Genomic DNA, 14,447 nt, shown 5'->3' with positions numbered 1-14,447 from the left:
ATGTAATATTATGTTGACACGATGGGAAAAAAACCAAAAACAGAGAAAACTTGAAATTTACATTTCCCATGATCTGGACTTCACTAACTAGTTCGCATAACTGTTACTTCTGTATGACTGAAATTGCCGGTTTTACTTCGTCAAATAGAAGTAAAATACAGTACGCCAATGTTTCATCGGCTGTTAAGCCACAGAAAACAGTAACTGTTGATGAAACTGAGCTCTTGAAGAGATGAAAGTAGAAAAAGAAGAAGTGCCGATGGAGGAAGAAGAGGAAGAAGAAATTTATGAAGATGAAAATCCCGAAGATAAAGATTTCATGTCAGATGGGAAAACGAAAGACCCTGAAACATTTAGTCGAGAAGAACTAAATGATCTCATACGAGATTTAAATTTGCCTAAGGATGGAGCTGAATTACTGGCATCAAGACTAAAAAATAAAAATTTTTTAGCTAAAAAGGTAACGGCTTACTTTTATCGGAATAGAGAAGAGGAGTTCCGGAAGTTTTTTACAAAGGGCGATGAAAACTTGGTGGTGTACTGTTCCAATGTTGAAGGCTTGGTTGATGAATAACAACCTAATATCTATAAAAAAGATAAGTGGAGACTCTTCATAGATTCATCAACTAGAAGTCTCAAAGCTGTCTTGCTTCACATTGGAAACATGTAGCGCCAATTCCAATAGCCCATTCGACGAAGCTTAAAGAGACCTTTGAAAATTTGGGAATTGTATTGGATGAGATAAAGTATTCAGAACACCAATGGCAAATTCGCGGGGGTCTCAAAATCGCAACACTTCGTTTAGGCTAACAATCAGGATTCACAAAATATTCTTGCTATCTATGTTTGTGGGATAGCAGAGACAGAAAGAATCACTGTGTGAAAAAAGAATGGCCTATTTTTCTCAATTAATCTATAAATTGTCTTATTGAGAAGGTTATTTGCATGTTTGCATGTTTAGGTTTCCACTATATAAAAATGGTGTATTACCGTACGAAGGACGGTGTGGCTCAATAGGTTATAGATCAAATTGTACGGAATATAGTATAAGGCCGGATAGCTCAACTGGTAGAGCACTCGGCGCGTTACCGAATTGGTCTGGGTTCGATTCCCAGTTCGGGCTATCTATATTTCTCTCAATTTATCTATAAATTGTCTTATTGAGAGGTTTGCATGTTGAAACGGTGGGTTGCCGTTCAAAACTGTAGTTGATGGTGGAACAGCCTTTTCGTGGGTTACCCTAGTTAACTCAGACCCATGAAACTCTTATTTTATATTCTTTTTAGGAATATACCCGAACTGGTCTTACAAATCTAAACTAACACTAGTACTTAGCCTAGATCCGTGTTCGGTGAGTTGGTGATGTCCCTGATGACTTTGGACTGGCTGGATAACTGATGAATATGTGATTATAACACCTTAACACTAAAGGTGGGCAGGATAGCAGGTGAATTCACTCAAACGCTGATATCAATTGTTAATTAAGATTTTATTAAGAGAAAATGCTTAATTAACGCCACTTCACACACACTTATCAGTAACTTTAATTAATAACCGAAATTAATAACGGGAAGCTTACGCAATTCAACTAAGTGTGAATTGGATCAACCTGAGATAAAGTTAAACTAAATGTTAACTTTATTACTGATTAACTAAATGTAATGCAGTACTACTGGATTGACTGATTAGAACACGTTAGACTATTACAAGGAGTCTAGGTGTCCAAACCTTTAAAGCTCTTTTTTTGATTGACCGCGCTCCCTTATATAGTCGTGCCGACGCACTGTCTCACGTGACATTACCTGAGGTCACCTGATGTCGGAGGCGCACGAGGCAACTTCGTAACACCACCCTCCTTAACTTTAACCCAGGTAATATCATGACTTTGATGGTAACAGGGTTGAAGTTAAACCTATGTTTCAGCGCCGACAACAGCATAATCATTCACTCATTACAAAAATGTCACATTCACTCTGTGGCTCCAAATACTGAGATTACTGCTTTACAAATTATTAGCAAGTATCTCAAGAATAAAAATTATTTTATAAACTCTTTTTACGAGTATAAATATTACATATAACAATATAAATATTATAAATATTATTAATAACGATATAAAATACATTTCTGGTATCAGTTCTGTACGGACTCATCAATGTCCCTTATTCTACACTCAGGTACCTTTTCTCTGATTAGTAGACACAAAAATAAAAATAAAAAATAAACATGTGATAAACAAAAAAATAAAAATTATTACAGATACTGATATGTCATAATCCGGTCAATTAAATGCGTAGTTAACAAAACTAACTCACGCTTGTCAAAATCGGTAATTTTAAATTTATGCGAAAGAAAGTTTCAAATAATAATTGTATATAAACCAAAAATAAAAATAAAAATAATAATTAAACAAAAAACTGGTATCTAAAAAATACTATTGTCAATATCACACTGTTTTGCTTGAGCACTTCTGGAACTTTCTTGAACTTCACATAAACTCTGGTTATAGTCTGGTTCTTATTTTATTACGGTGGTAACGTTAAATACGCACCCCGTGATGCCTTGGTCATTCCCACTCTGATGCGGCAGGATTGACATGAATCATTGGCAAACGGATACTGTGTTGAACAATGATGACAGTATCGTTTCATCGCTCTGTACCCTTCAGTATTCCAAGTATGATATGGGCACGTGTTGTTCGTGTGTCCCAATCTGCGACAATTTGTACAGTAGCAGTCCCCTCGTAACTCGTTCGGACATTTGTCAAAAGAATGCCCCTTTTCTTTACACTTGAGACATCCTGGTTCTGGGACTGGTGCGAGTCTGGTCTCAATAGTTTGTGTCGCTACTGTTCTGGTTGACTTTGGCACGATGTCTTTAGCAATCTTGCTTACCGCTGCTTGCCACTCTGGTTTTGAGATGATTCGTCTCAAATTTATCTCAAGTAATTGAGATGCTTGGCCAACACCAATCTGACACGGTACAGCAATTGATGGAATTGGCATTTCTGGTAGTTTTACTGGTTCGTTTACTGGTTTTTCTGGGATAACCAGTACAGAGTTCTTTTCTTCATATACTAATACATTACTGTTACGTCGATGAAATCCAGATAATAGCGTAACATCCATTGACACAGGAATATCAAAGTTTAAATAGCTGGCTGCTGTGGCAAATGCTGGATTGAGCCAGTATGAATTTCTATCGCCGATTCTTCCGTGAAACCGTTGATTTCTGAGCAGCTCTCGGTTCTGCTCTTCTTCTGGTCGTGACACTGATGAAGTCTGGATCAGGCTCCCCAACGAATTCATACTAGAAAAATATGACTGGTTAACCTATGCAACGTACTAGTGTTAGAACGATTTTAAATTGCACTTTACAATATTTTACTTAATTTTATTATTTTGTCGAACTAACGACTCATTATCCGATTCTGGTTTATTCCGGTTTGACCGACGCGGTATTTTAAGATCATTAATACTAAAAGTACCGATTAATACATTATTTTTATCGCAAATATTTACCAAACTGTTAGAGTAAAAACTGTGTATATAATACGGACCTTTACGTGGAGGTGCAAGCTTACCTGCGAATCCATCAACCTTTTTACTTAACTGTTTGTTTCTGATATATACCTCAGCTCCGATAACAATATTAATATTTGGGTCAGGTAGTAAGTCATCCTGACGGTTTTGAGCTTTTATCATGAATGATTCGACATAATGTCGAAGTTCATCAATTAATGATAAGACGGTATTGCGATTATCTGTCTTATTTAGTTCGGTTAATACTTTTCCACCCCGATGTAGATCTAAATATCTCGGATCTCGACCAAAATTCTAATACGCTGGGCTGACGGTCAGCGAGCTGTGAACAGATGTGTTATAAGCATATACAAGTTCAGGTAAATTTTGGTCCCATTTGGAATGTTTATCTGAAAGAAAAGTACGAATTAATGATTTTAAATTTCGGTTTACTCTCTCCACAGGATTAGCCTGAGGATGATATGTTGGCGTTAGTTCGTGGACAATCTGGTGATTTTGCAAATATTCTGCAACAATTTTATTCACAAATTCTGTGCCGTTGTCGGTAACAACAACTCTTGGGTAACCCCATCGGTTGAATACGGCTCTCAAGAAAAACACTATTTTATTACCTGTTGGCTCTGATATTGGCTGAACTTCCAGGTATCTTGAGTACATGTCACACAAGACGATGAGATGAGTTTTCTGATGTTGTGATCTGGGCAATGGTCCCACAGTATCAACTGATACACTCTCCCATAATTCAGTGATCGGCCTATGTCCTGGTGCAACTTGCGGTGGATTTGTGTCTGGTTTGTGAATTTTGCAGACTTCGCAATTACTTACATATTTTTGGACGTCGTGGTACATGTTCGGCCAATAATAATGACTTGACACGTGGTGATATGTTTTTGTTGTGCCGCCATGTCCGGATACTAATTCGTCATGCGCATTCTGAATGATTGCCATGCGCGCTTCTGGTTTTACGACGAGTTTCCAATGCTCTGGCGCATCTTCAAATATTTGTGTCGGATGTCGTGGTCGATAGTAATATAGGTCGTTGTCTATATATTTCCATTGAGGGAATCGGTCTGGTGTAGCCTTGACCTCCTCAACTTTCCTCGTGTACCACTGGTGTTGTATGTCAATGACTCGACTGAGCTTCTCTGTCTCGGGTTCAACACCCTCGTATGCTCGTGAGAGAGCATCAGCCGCCTCGTTGTTTATACCTGGTCGATGAACTATAGTTATAGTCCACAGCGAGTACTCTGCTACCCATCTGGCTAAACGTCCTCGTGGATTTTTGATGTTCTGTAGCCATCTCAAGCTTGCATGATCGGTAACAACCGTTACTGGATATTCTTCATAATAACCCCTCAGTTTTTGATATGACCAAATAACTGCTAGGCATTCTTTCTCAGTAGTGGTGTAGTTACGTTCGTGTTTGTTCAGCGATCTGCTGATAGCAGTGATATGGTACTCCCGGTCTTGAGCTTTCTGTGTTAATACAGCTCCAATTCCGGTATCACAGGCATCGGTATATAATATAAATGGTAGATTATAGTCTGGTACGGTTAAAGCTGGTGCATTCAGTAATAATTCTTTCATCTGCTTGAACGATTCTTGCTGTTCAGGACCCCAAGTCCAAACTGATTTCTCACTGGTGATAGAAGTGAGTGGATTTTGAATTTTTGCTACCATCTTCATATGTCGTCTGTACCAATTTACCATTCCCAAGAACCTCCTGAGTTGTTTCTTGTTAACTGGTTCTGGTGTATTACCGTACGAAGGACGGTGTGGCTCAATAAGTTATAGATCAAATTGAACGGAATATAGTATAGGGCCGGATAGCTCAACTGGTAGAGCACACGGCGCGTTACCGAATTGGTCTGGGTTCGATTCCCAGTTCGGGCTATCTATATTTTTCTCAATTTATCTATAAATTGTCTTATTGAGAGGTTTGCATGTTTAGGTTTCCACTATATAAAATGGTGTATTACCGTAAGAAGGACGGTGTGGCTCAATAAGTTATAGATCAAATTGAACGGAATATAGTATAGGGCCGGATAGCTCAACTAGTAGAGCACTCGGTGCGTTACCGAATTGGTCTGGGTTCGATTCCCAGTTCGGGCTATCTATATTTTTCTCAATTTATCTATAAATTGTCTTATTGAGAGGTTTGCATGTTTAGGTTTCCACTATATTTAAATGGTGTATTACCGTAAGAAGGACGGTGTGGCTCAATAAGTTATAGATCAAATTGAACGGAATATAGTATAAGGCCGGATAGCTCAACTGGTAGAGCACTCGGCGCGTTACCGAATTGGTCTGGGTTCGATTCCCAGTTCGGGCTATCTATATTTCTCTCAATTTATCTATAAATTGTCTTATTGAGAGCTTTGCATGTTTAGGTTTCTACTGTATTTAGTTTGGTATCACGAAATGAAGTTTAATAGAACAGCAATTACGAAAGGAACTCAAAAACTTCATTGTGTGATACAAATTGACAATGAAAGTTTACTTGTAAGACAATACTCAAATTCAACTGAATTTGAAATTTAAAAATTGTTTAAGCGTCAAAAAAAAAATAAACTTCGTTCATTACTTTGGGGTTTAAATTCGGATCAATTTCATTTACTGTCCCTTCCTGGGTATTTTTTGTTCCTTATTGGCTATCATCTCAATAAGGTCACGTACCACTTCTCCTAGGTCATAAAGATAACTCATAAGTAGTTCTTAGTTGATTTTTAAAATTTATTTATTGAATGAGTAGAAAAACTTCCAAAAATAGTATACTCCGAACGGCACAGTATTTAGAAAAAATCTAAATAGACCGATCTGAGAATGTTCATTGGTAAAATAAGGTCGAAAAACAATATTTAGGGAAAAAAACTTTTTTCGAATTAAGAAAACAAATAGAACGAATTGTTTGTCCACGATCGGATTGGTCTCATAATTTTCTAAATTTATCCAAGTTTTTTTGAGAATTTTTTCAAAAAAATTGGAGGGGGCATACATTTCCAAAAAACATTTTTTTTGCTTCAAACTCAAAATAAACAATGAAGGAATTGATTAAGAATAAAAACGTGTTTTTTTCTCGAAAGAAGATTCAAAAACGAAGATTTTGAAAAAAAACCATCCGATTGGTGTACTTTTCGCGAAGTTATAACCGTTTCAAAAAAAAAACCTCGTATTTTGAAAAAAATCGGTATCTCGGAAACGAGTAGTCAAAAAAATTTGGAAAAATTCATGAGAGCGTTTTTTATCAGCCTCCAAAACATATAAATTTTTCAAAAATATCGGAGGGGGTGACCTCAAAAAGTGGCCGATTTGGTATGGAATGCCCCATATATATATATATATATATATATAAGTATATATAAATATATAAAATATATATATATATATATATATATATATGTATATATGATTGATAATTTATAATGCTAGGCAAATATTGTTTGATTTTGTCTAGTCAAGGATCACCAGTTATTGCGGAAACTAGGTTTATATTTAAATATGAAAAAAAAAAAATGTTTCTATCACTGAAGAAGATAAAGAAAATTGCAATTTGTTTATCCATTGTCCTAATATGATCGATAATCCAATAAGGCTTATTGATTCACATGGTAAGTATTAATTGATAAGTTTATTTGAAATAATTTTGATAGTGTTTTTACAATGTTAACCTCAATAAATTTAATTTAATATTTGATGTTGAGAGTTTTTTCTGAAGAAGATAAAGAAAATTGCAATTTGTTTATCCATTGTCCTAATATGATCGATAATCCAATAAGGCTTATTGATTCACATGGTAAGTATTAATTGATAAGTTTATTTGAAATAATTTTGATAGTGTTTTTACAATGTTAACCTCAATAAATTTAATTTAATATTTGATGTTTTTTCAGATAGCAAAAAAAAGCTTCAAGAAAAACATCAAATGAAAGTACAAAAAAGAATCAAAACTCTAAAGAAATTTAGTATTACTCCACAAATAAAAAAACAAAATTTTAAAAGCAACCTCAATGTCGCTAAAAAAAAAAGTTGCTGCACAAAGAGTAAGACAAAATTTAATTTTAAAAAGCAGGTGGAATTGTCACAATATTAATATAACTCTTAATTTTTAGTAGTTTATTTCTTGTGTTAGTTTAATGGTTTTAAAATACATAACAGAAATTTTTTTGTATTTTTTATAGTACTGGAATTCTTTCATTTCATACTTTCTGTAATAGAAGAATGTCAAGTATTTTAATATTTTTAGAAAAACAATCTTAGTTTTAATCAATTAAGAAATGTATTATAAATCTAAAAATTTCGACTTTCATTTATTTAATTTTATAAAATTTATTGAAATTAACTAGCATTCAGAAGAACACAGTTATAGAAAAGGCTGATGAATACTACAAAAACATAAATAACCTGGTTAAGTATTTATTTACTTGTATTAATCGATAAATCCTAATCTTGGTAAATTCAATATAATAAATAATATTTTGATTATTGTCCATAATATATGAAACAGTCACAAAGCCATAATGAAATTATTGATATACTCATACGAAAAATTGATACACTCATACGAAAAATTATTATGCGGTACCACGATACTTGCTACGCGCAAGAAACTTATCGATAACCTTTAATGAAAATAACTTTTATACATTATTATAATTGCGATGCGGCATAATAATTTTTTATAAGATCATACTAACTTGTTGGATGCTTTACTTCCTGTTTCAAGTTTGGTCGACAGCATAATAAAAATTGGTAAGTTTCAAGCCAACATTTTTCTTCGTGTCAGCTTATATATAATCATACATGAACAGATATGATCATGTCTGAACATTTTTCCTCTATTCGAGTGCAGATATGATCATACATGACCTCATATATAATCATATACGATCATACATGACCTCATATATAATCATGCATGAACATGTATGATCATATCTGAGTATTTTTTCCCGGGTTGTTTTCAAATATTTATATAGGATTAATCACCAGTAAAAAAAACGTAAACCCTCAACTGAAACGAGCTGGTATGTATTTTTCCAGAATTCTATATTAACTTTTTCCCTGCGTAAATTATAATTAATTTAATGCGTTAATATGATATTTTTTATAGCATTAAATGACTCCAGTGAAAATGCTGGCAACAATAATTATAATGATGTTCAATCTCCGAAAAAATTAAAAACTACCACGGTTGCAGATGATTGAAGTAAGTCAAAAAATAATTTAATTTCATTTACTTATATATTATTTTTTAAAAAATTTTTCAATCATTTCATTTAATTTTTATAGTAGCATCGTGCAGTTATCAAGCAGGACCCTTAAAAGCTATTAAATCGAGTGCAGAGGATGAGATAATAGGTTACAAGAACAACTGCGCATCTTTTGAAGCTTTTAGTGTCAGGATATGGCATTAACCTTTACGGTAGGGAAGGGCAAAAAATATCGACTTATCAAAATATTAGAAAATAATCGATAAATATCGTCGATATTTTTAATTTCGAATTATCGATATTCGATATTTTTTTTTTAATTTATTATATTTTACAATAATAAGTAGAATTCACTTCCCTAGCGGTTTTGGTGTCACCGTGAGAACTCGGAAAAAACTCGACAGAAACTCGGTGTTTCGACTGTGTTTTGACAGTGTTTTCGCGGTAAAAACGTGGCATTTCGTGTGCAATTACGGCACGGAGTTTTCACCGTGTTTTTAAAGAGTTTTGCCAGTTTTCTCTTGGAGTTTCGTTGATGTTTTCTTGGAGTTTTGGTGATGTTATCACGGACTTTTGTTAGTGTTTTATCGGAGTTCTTTGGATGTTTTCTTGTAGTTTAGTCAGAGTTTCCACAGATTCTAGCGCTTTTAGCGCCACCGCAGAAATTCGAAAAAAACTCGAGCGAAACTCAGTGTTTCGAGGGAGTTTTGACGGTGTTTTCATGGCAGAAACGCAGTATTTTTGTGTACAGTTACGACACGGAGTTTTGTCGGTGTTCTTGCTGAGTTTCTTGGGTGTTCTTTTGGAGTTTTTTGGACACGGAGTTTTTGCGAAGTTTTGTTGGTGTTTTTACTGACTTTCGTTGGTTTTCTCTCAGAGTTTTATTGGTGTTCTCTTGGAGTTTCGTCGGTATTATCACGCAGTTTTCTTGGTGTTTTGTAGGAGTTTTTAATGTGTTTCGTTGTAGTTTAGTCAGAGTTTTTAAGGATTCTCGCGTTTTTAGCGCCACCGTAAGAATTCGGAAAAAACTCGATTGAAACTGGGTGCACCATCAAGGGAGTTTTGACGGCATTTTCATGGTAGACACGCAGTATTTTTGTGTACAGTTACGACACGGAGTTTTGTCAGTGTTCTTGCTGAGTTTCTTAGGTGTTCTTTTGGAGTTTCATGGGTGTTTTCGCGGAGTTGTCTTTAGGCTTGCTCGGAATTTCTATCGTGGTTTTTTATGGTTTTTGCGGAGTATATTGCGGGTTCTTTCGTCGCTTTGGTAGTGGTAACTTAGAGTTTGTGTGGCACATTTATGACATTTCGAAATAAAAAACTTGAACATTTACACCATCGGTGGTGTGAACGTTCTAATTCACACAATCTAAAAGTTAACACTGTGCGTCATGTGTCTTTCACACCGGCAGTATTGAAAATTTTGACACCAAATCATTCACACCACACGGTGGACTTCAAATTTTTTACATTGTTTAGATGTTATTAACAATTTCAAAGTTCTAGGTTATATGTTAGAATATTAAAATGATAATTATGATTATAAAATCAATCTAATACGTTAATAAATTTACTAAATTGATAAAAATATATAGAAGAGATTAATATAAATAAATTAAATAAATCAATGTCATTTAATTGAAAAAATTCATATGAATTTATTTAAGAAATAATATTTAATAAATTAATATAATCAAATTACAAGTTTAAATTCAATTAATTACTTTTATTATAAAATTAACAATTTTTAATAAAAGTAATGAAATACTTTAAACCATTTGAATAGTTTAAAATTTTAATGACAGGTTCTATACACTTACAGTTACAATTTAACAGTATCACTTATTAATTATCATCATTAATTAATTCACATTATAAAATAAACAATTTATAATAAATGTAATATTTGTTTTGATCGCCCACAATCGAATTTCCACAATAGTGTCGAGCCTTTTATACATTTTTGAATATTAATTTTTAGAGAATTGTTATTTATCCTACTACTTTTTACTCACGATAATAAACTATTTATTACACCACTAATTTAGCATAGTAATAAATTATATATAAACGAATTCATATAAAATTATTTGTATTATATAGTTATTATTATGTTTAATTACACAACATTTTACTTAGCAAATTTTTATCATGAATTTGAGGTTATTTAGTATATTATGTAAATGTCAATATATCTTGACGAAGACAGTACATAGGTGGATGTTATGTTTAATCAGGGTATCACTTCTAAGTCATCGATTATTCTTTAATCAAATGAATTATTTAAGATAAACCAATATGATCAATAATTTAATTAAAAAATAGATTTACTTATCCCTGATTAAAAAAAGCGATTTAAAACGATTTGCAATGTTAAATGCCCATAAGAAGAGGGATTCAAAAGTATTCAAGGTATTCAAAAGCATTAAAAAGTATTTAAAATTTTTTATTTCGAATCATTTTAAATCGCTATTTTTAATCAGGGATACTTACAGATATATGCATTTTATAATAAGTACTTTATTCTTATTTGAAATAAATTTTTAAAATAAAAAACAAAATGTCATTTACTTTGAAACAACGTTTATTGTAATCAAATTCTAATATACAATACAATATATACTTAATACCGTTGGAAAGCCGCGAATCTATCAAAAAAATTCCAAGAATATATCGACAGTACACCCTTAAAACTCCGCAAAAACTCCAACAAAACCCCGTGTCAAAGCCGTTAAAACTCCGACGATACACCGATGAAACTCCGTAAAAACCCTAACAAAACTCCGGAGAAACACCGACAAAACTCCAAGTGTAAAAGCCGGTAAAACTCTGACGATACAACGACGAAACTCCGCGAAAACCCTAACAAAACTCCAGAGAAACACCGACAAAACTCCAAGAATACACCGGCAAAACACCGACGAAAGTCAAAAAAATTACCGTGAAAACTCCGGGTGAACACCGACTAAACTCGATGAAAACACGAGAAAAACCTTGTCTCGTAACTGCACAAGAAACGCCGCCCTTCTACCATCAAAACACCGTCGTAACTCCGTCGATACACTGTGGAAACACTGTAAAGGAGTAAACACCGTAAAAACTCCGTGTTTTCACCACGTTTCTACGGTGTCGTCAAAACCACTAGGGTTATTATTGTAACATTGTAGTTATTTTGATATCTTAGCTAGTAGACCGAGTTCAATATATCGATACTAAAGCGCGCGAGTTTTGGTAATAGTGCTGTCTCTATGATGTTGGTTATGAACGTAGCCATGCGCAGTCGCAGTATCCCCTCTGTAGTTGTAGTGTATGAACGCAACCAAACGAAACTCAATGGATGTGAAAGTGTGTTGCTAACTTGTGTATAAATGTGTGTACAGTTTAATGGCAGCAAGTGGGTATCATATAGTGTTGTGGCTGGTTGTATATCTTTAGTTAGTGTTATTAATTTGTTATTGAATAAAATGTCTGCGGTGTGGAACTTTTTTTCAAAAAAAGAAAACAATCAACATGTGTTCTAACATACAAGACCTGCGGAAATACAACTAACTTAGCTTCACATTTAAAAACAAAACATTACAGTGCTTACTTAAAATTTATACAAATGCAGAAAACAAAAACAGGAGAATCTGGCAATGAAGGAAACGATAATACGTCACAAAACAACGATGATGATCCTGATGTAGAGGTATTTTTACAGATTACATACTTAACCTGCAGTAATGTAGCGGATTATTTGAAAGAAGGACATTACAAATTGATGATTTATTCATTAATTTTCTGAACTGTTGTCTGAATTTCAGGTTACTCAACCAAATAATGAAAATTCCCTACACAAATCAAGAGTTGCAGATGATTCATCCAATGGTGCTGATAACCAATCGAAAATACAGGAAACAAAAGATCGAAAACAATCTACTCTTATAAGCTGTTTAGAGAGAGGTTCAAGCTTTGAAGATAATTTAGTCATATCTAGCTTTTTTAATTTGTAAATATTATGAATACTTAAGTCAGGAATCATCATATATTTTAGAAGGAGGGCGAAAACACACTGAAGTTACTCAGGCTCTAATTTATATGATATGCAAGGACAATTCACCTCTATCATGTGTTAAAAAAAGTGGTCCCCTCGCAGATTTGAATCACGGTGGAAACACGGTGGGTTTGTTCCATTTTACCACTGTAATTACGCGGTGTATCCACCATGATTCCATGGTGGCTGTACCACTGTGTATACACGGTTACAGCCGAAGCAAGCCTTTCGGATGATACTGAGGATGCTGGACATATCAAATATTTTAAAGCGATTTCAGATAAAACCGGTATGAAATATCGACAATTTACCAAAAACTCTATTGGGTTTGATTTTCTTTCCAGATGTGGTTGGTCTAAATATTGTTTCAGCTCATTAGGGACAGAACCAGAGCTTGGAATTTCAGCTTTATTCATGCTGGGATTAATCAATGTCTCATGTCTAGACTAAATAGATAATTCACCAGTTTTTGATGTTGCTTGAACTGGTCGTGGGTCTGGGGAACGCTGGCCTCTACGCCTATGCTCTGATCGGATGTCATTGCTTATTTTTGCTATTGAATTTGATACAGCTATTGGAGATATAAAATGCAGACGTTGAAACCGAGGGTCCAATATTGTTGCAGCTGAGAGAAAGGTGTTTTTTTTCAAAGGGCATGAGTTTTTTGTCAATGTTCTCCATTAATGCTTTTATCACAGTTCCTCCTCGAGCGGTTGATGGAATTGACTGATCTGTGACTTGGCGCAATAAACTCCAGATGGGAATCGCTAAACTAGACGTTACATACTTCTCTCCACTTATCTCTTCAGTAGCGGTGGATACACCGCGTAATCACAGTGGATACACCGCGTATACACAGTGGTCAAGCCACCGTGGAATCACGGTGGATACACCGCGTAATCACAGTGGATACACTGTGTATACCCGGTGGTGAAATGGGACAAACCCACCGTGTAACCACGGTGGATCCACGGTGTTTCCACCGTGATTCAAATCTGTGAGGGTCTCAAAAAATTTATCCATACAGTTTGTCCTCTTTACAAACTGCCATCTTGAAAAACGGTATTTTAGTCTGTTTGTATCATATATTTTGATCGAAATAATGGTTTGAAAATTGTCTAGTTGTTATTTTCAGGTGACCAGATTAGTAGAAAGTAGATATAACACCACGAAATCTATTTTAATGAAAACTTTAGATGAAGCAAATTTTTTATTTCACGAGTGACATACTTACCATCACAAACTCTACTCGAAGCTTCTTAGTGTTGACAGTTTATTTCATCGATAACCCAAAAGGAAAGAGTCTGCCTGCGCTTCAGAGCATAAATTTATGTGCCCAGAAATTGTCTCAGGTATGCTTCGATTGGTAATTATACTTAATAGAATGTATAGACTTATCATCATACATCTTCTTCAGAGTCATACAGCGCAGTATATTAAAAAAACTTGGGATGATAGTTGTGAAAAATTCGCTGTTGCAAAAAGTAAAATTTTATCTATCAGTACTGATGGCGGAGCCAATATGTATGGCTCACAGCTTGAACCTCATAGTTGATGCGGTATTGAAGAGTTTTCATGCTTTCTCTAATCTTTGCGATCACGTCAAAAGTATTGTGACGTTTTTCAAACAATCCGTGAATGTCTCTGACCAATTGCGAGCTG

Source organism: Microplitis mediator, chromosome 10 (assembly GCF_029852145.1).
Source record: "Microplitis mediator isolate UGA2020A chromosome 10, iyMicMedi2.1, whole genome shotgun sequence".
NCBI lineage: Eukaryota > Metazoa > Arthropoda > Insecta > Hymenoptera > Braconidae > Microplitis > Microplitis mediator.
Note: the sequence above shows the minus strand (reverse complement) of the source record.